The sequence below is a fragment of the Lygodium microphyllum genome, chromosome 11, assembly GCF_053477565.2.
Source record: "Lygodium microphyllum isolate KBCC chromosome 11, Lygodium_microphyllum_v1.1.10, whole genome shotgun sequence".
NCBI lineage: Eukaryota > Viridiplantae > Streptophyta > Polypodiopsida > Schizaeales > Lygodiaceae > Lygodium > Lygodium microphyllum.
The window spans coordinates 47,958,230-47,964,240 of NC_141145.1; positions in this window are offsets into that span (position 1 = coordinate 47,958,230).

Genomic DNA, 6,011 nt, shown 5'->3' on the forward strand with positions numbered 1-6,011 from the left:
ATTACTTTTTTTCAATATATAAGATATGCTCGCCATTGCTTGTGAGTGTGGAGCCCTTGAGTTTGGGTTTGATAGACCATGTCACTACCACAAGAGGCTTTTACTTTTAAATGCAAAGTAGTAGTATTATATTCGAAGGTAATAAATATAGCATTGTAAAACTTTATAAGACAAGCATTGCATGGACAAAAGTTTACCTGTTTGCCACAAATTTAGGAATGATGCTTGTCATTTGCCAAAAGAGAAATAGCTACATGGCATAGTTTGTTCTTTATCAAAGTGCGAAAAATAGAGGATTCAATGCAAAGGGCATAGCTACATTGTTTAACGCCAATAAAGAGCTACACAACTTTAGAAATGTCCAATATTATAGCTCACTAGGTCCTAGTTGCACGTTTCACTCTCAATGTTTGAACTTAAGATAGATAGATTTAAAACTTCATTAAAATCCTATCATATATGAAACCTTGACATCTCAAATTTTATCACTCTTCTTCTGATTAAAGCTTAATATCACTTATATAGCCTAATGATTAGCTTTTGTGAAACATTGCCTAAATGCTTAAATTACAATCGTTTTATGGTCCTTGCTTTAGTTTAGATGTAGCATTTATGTTGATCAATGGCACATTCCTTGTCATGACTTTTGAGTTCACATCCTTGATACTTTTCTAATATCCTTCCAAAACATGTTTATTTAATGACTCATGTATCCTTGAAGAATAATTTAGAATTCTAGTCCTTGTTCCCCATTTGCTTCTATAAATAATTTGTCAAATTCTTTTCAAATCTACCTATAAGCTTAGATTATCTATTATGATAATAAATTTTCTATATTTATAAAATTTAATATTTTTTATTGAATTTTAAATATTTAATTTTTTCAATGATTTGCAAATTTTTATTGTAAAATATTGGTAGTATACTTTTATATGTTAGCTTTAGTTTGAGCTTAATTTATTAATCTATTTTGTGAAATTTCCTAAGTGATTTTCTCTTTAGTATACCAATTTTAGTATTTTTACTAACTTCATTAAGATACTCCTTCTATATTATAAAAGACACTCAATTTGTAATATTTCAACGCAATAAAAGTTAGTTGGTTAGTTTGAAAGTTAGTTAGTCAATTAATAAGTTAGTAAGATTACTAACTAAAGACTAACTAATGTTAATAGCTAACATTTTTTATTTAATTAAAAATATTTTATTTAAAAAATCAAGAGTCATAAGTTTGATATTTTCCTCAGATTAACAAGGACCATAGCCACCCTTAACAGAAGTTACAACTTGAATGAGAGTTATGAGCCATCTTAATCATTAATGTTAATGTGTATAATATGGATGGTCTAAAGATATTAGATTTTTGGGCAAAAAACTAGTATATTTTAGATATTATCCTAAAAAGATAGAATTGGATGTCATTTAAAAGAAAAGACAAGTGATGTTTTAGTTAGTTTTGGAGATTTTATAAAAAGAAAAAATAAAGAGAGAGATTGACGAAATCACAGACGCCACGATTGCAGTCTACAGGCAGTAGATAACACCTCGAACAGGGAGAGAAAGAATTAGTGATTTGAAAGCTTTCCAACTAAGTGTCTTGGAGTTTTACCTCGCTTTTGGAGCTAATGGAACCATCAGATTTATGAGTTAAACATCAAATCACTGAGTTTTCCAAGAGTCCCTCCACCAAGAACTCTTATTCTCAATCTCATTCCCTCTTCTCTAATTCATTATAAATATGAGGCATGGGGAGGCACAAGGGAGCATAAGGAGACCCCAAGAGGCTACGAGAGAGAGGTAGAGAGAAGGATACCCCTCCAAGAGATTGTGTGTGTGTGTGTGTGTGTGTGTGATATATATATATATATATATATATATATATATATATATATATAAAATAGTTACCCCGAGAGGCTACAAGGGAGAGAGTTAGCTCAATTCCCTCTATCTCGATCCTCGACTTAGCCATCTTCTCTTACACTCTCCCATCTCGAATCTATTCCACCTTCTTAATCTCTTCAGTCCACTCGCGACGATGGCCTCCAAGCAAAGAATGTTGTGTGCAGATGGCAATCCTACAACCAGTAACGAAGCTTCAGGCGAAAACATCATTGTCAATCCAACTGCGGTTCCAGTCATAAATAATGTATTTAGGCTCATGCTATGATATACGAGAATAGGTCATGGGAAAGGGATAAGCCTCTTCTCACATATTCAAAAGTTGGAATTTGCAAAATGCATGTATCAAGGGAAGTTAATTAAACTTAGTTGCATATGGCTTATTTGTTGATAGAGCAATCGGTCAGGGGTTATGAATAGCATAATCGTAAAAAGAAAAACATTAGGAATTGTGTATACAAGTATTAAGTAAATTTTGTATAGAATCACTATTTGATCCCAAGGGGAGAGCGAATATGCGATGGAATTATTATCGCTTCTATTCTTGTATTGTTTGGAAAAAATACAATTAGTTTTATTGGATTGATTAAACAACACCCTAAATGCTTTTTAAAATCAATTGATTATTGCATTGTGATTTGGATAAATATATCCAAGTCTTGTGTTTGATCGTAAAAGTATGGCAAAGGTCGGTAATGACAAGTAGCCATGGGAAATAAAGGAACGTTTCACTAGAAGATCATACTAGGCGGATTGCCTTGATTCTTAATTGGATTAATTAAGGAAGGATATTTTGCACGGGTAGATCATCTCCAAGATTGCACCACGGATTATCTTAAGAGGGCACTGCTCGATTCACGAGCCAAAGGTCGAGTGGTGAAAAGGCCAACCACGGAAAGTGTGTCTCACTCCTAGGTCGCTAGGGGTCAGTGGAGCTCTGGACACCCCTTGTTGAGTCCGAAACGGAGTTGTAGACTACCGTGAGCCTAACGTCTAGGTGTTGAAAGATCCTATTCTATATAAAGGATGGAAATTTTGGTGCCATGTGATTTGGGCTGGGTACTTTTATTGGACAGAAGGGATACATAATTCTCCTATAAGGGCAAGAGACAAAGATTAACTTGAAGATAAGTTAAGGAACTTGTTTGTCAAAAGGACTGCTTGTTTTGTTTTCATGTCTGTGCTATAAATTGCACGAATGAACCCTATGCCCTAAAAAGCTTAACTAATGAAGCTGATTTTAAATGTTGCACATAAATGTGGTAGGACCTAATTAGAAAACTAAAGCTATCAAGGGAAGCGGGTGGACGAAAACTTCGACAGGTCCGTCCTATGGCAGGGTGGTCCCAGAGAACTGGGAGGCTTCTCGCAAGGATTTATCGCCATTCAACTTTAGGTATTGTTAAGTTAGAACCCAATTCATGTCGTTTTAGGGGGCCGAAATGAGACTATGCCCTACGGATAGAGAGGTTGAGCGGCGCATCCCTCTCGTTTCCCATTCTCTTTGAACCAAGTGCGGTATGGATCTGCTTTAGATTGGGTATCTCTGTGTAAAGTAGGATGTCCAAAACCCGATGCTAGAATGCTGTTAGGAGACGTTGGCCCTAGAAACCCAGACTTCAGGTCGATCCTAGTGGGTTTGGCTGTGAACGTTCCATTGCGAGGTAGACTCGGAAAACCCTAGGCGACAAACTCCGGAACATTCCTTGGGAGTGCCGGGCACTGACGCTTAGATTCATTTCTCGATGGGCTAAAATATGCTTGGGCAGTCGATAGAAGGGCACGTTACACAACTAGTCTATGTTTTGATTTTGCTTTCATACATCATTTATCCCAAATTTTTCTTAGATCTTGGATTAACCAATTTAAAAAAAAAAAACTAAACTAAACTCTACCTAGTTTAATTTGATTTAGTATAAAGAGACTCCAATATTTGGTTTAGCTATCTTAAGGTAGTCTCATGCAAATAGATACTATTGAGCATATATTTTCTAGCCAAGGGGACTATACATACTTAAACATATCTATTTGCACGTTTCCTAGCCCTTTTTATCTATTAAATGTGTCTATACAATATGTCTCTTTTGACTATTGTACTATCACATTCATAAGATATTTTGTAATCATATAAAGTTCTATTTGTAGAAAAAAATATTAGCCTTGAATGAACTTTAGTTAGTTGACAATCGCTCTAGGACTTACTTGACTTTGGTTGTCACAAGTAATGCTCTTAGTTTTTCATTTTTGCATGCACATCTCATTCAACAATTGTGGATAATTGTTGTGCCCACCCTAGGGGCATGCTGCCAAGAGGCATTTATTTAGCTTGAGAGGTTTGTGCCCATGAGAGACATATTATTCGTACTTGGTGTTTATTTAGCTTGAGAGGTATGTGCCTATGAGGGGCATATTATTTAATATCCCCATGAGAGGTGTATTTATTGGCCAGGTAATATTATTAGTTAAGGCACTAGAGGAGTTAGTCTATTTATTTGAATCTTTTGGATGAAGTGTAGGAATTCAATTATATCTAGGCATATTTGAGAGCAAGACAAACTAATTAGTTTAGAAGAAGTAACACCTATCTATTTTGTGCTTTATAAAATTTGTAAAGTTATTTAGTTTACAATTTTCTTCATCATCTTGTATCATTGACTATTGGAAATAATGTACCTATATACTTATTGTCTTGTTCTTCTTATTTGTGATTGTTTTGATACTAATTGCTAAAGGAATAGACATTTAAATGCATGCTAAGAAAGAGTTCACATTCATTCCTAAGTAGCAAATGAGGTCATTTGCTTCTTGGAGGCATGTTATAGGGTTGCATTATTCTAGAACACCTTTATAGGGAGAGAGCTGCATTAATTTGAATAGGTATGATCTAGAAAATTAATTGTACCTTAGAAGTTAGACATTTATATTGAGCTTTTAAAATGCTAGGCATCCTCAAGTGCAAATAGGCCCCTAAATATATGCAAAGTGAGCATAACCCTATTTATGGAAAAGCTATCCATGAATCCTTATTCTTAGCAAGTGACATTCTTTCTTCTATATAATCATGCTTATGCAGAGAAGATGCACTTCCTTCTAGTGGTTTCTCTACTTTGTATCCTCTTCATAATATAGACCCAACATTTGGGTCTAAGGCACTTCTTGATCCCAACATTTTCTTAGCAACTCTTACCTTAATTGACTCTGCGTCAATGATTAATAATAGTACCCCCCTAATTTCATTTACCTTTTTCAAGCTCTTCATAGTTATTATCAAAGCCAAATATCCATCCTTATCATTCTTTCCCTAGAGGAATCTTCCCATCGTTGACTCCCAAAACTTTTACAATTGAGTGGTCTAAGATAACATATGTAGAGCATGAAAGATTTTGAGCTTGAGATGTACGGATCAAGCTGTGAGAGCTAGTGATAATTGTCCTCTTGATTCTTTCCAAAGCACACTTTGCCCTTACTGACTCACATAAACCCACTCCGATTAGGAAACCCATATACTTGAAGATGATACCCCTTTTCATGACATTGCCCTTTCATCCAAGTTCTCACAATTTGTAAGATCAATTTAAAATCCAACCACTTTCTCCTACATGTTAAGAATTGTCATTGCCTTTCCCAAATTCACGTTTTCTGCCTTCAAAGTTCTTAATAGGTCATCAATGAAGTTGTGCCTTGTTAGTTGCTTGCCCTTGTAAGCTGACTCTCCCAAGCCACCATTCTTAGTAAGGCTGGTTACACACTAAATGGCAGACACCCACTTTGTAAGTGTGAACCAATGAGTGTTCTTATTTAGGGGTTGGATATTTGCAGTTCTTTGGAGAGAACATGACTTGTTATTTACTTGCTACATAGGTAAACTCCTCGCACATTTTTGGAGAGGAAGTCTCTCTTGCATAGTTTATAAAATGACAGACAAGGGAGAACTGTTTTCATTTGCAGCCAATCTGAACAATAATACACATATTATTTTTCGTTTTTTGGTAAAATGTGTCCTTTTGATGTGTAAAGTTTTGTACCCATATTCATCTCATTTTAAGAAGTGCGTACTCACACTCTAGCCAGGGGGGTTGGGCATCTCTCATTTGGTATGTAACCAGCTCAAA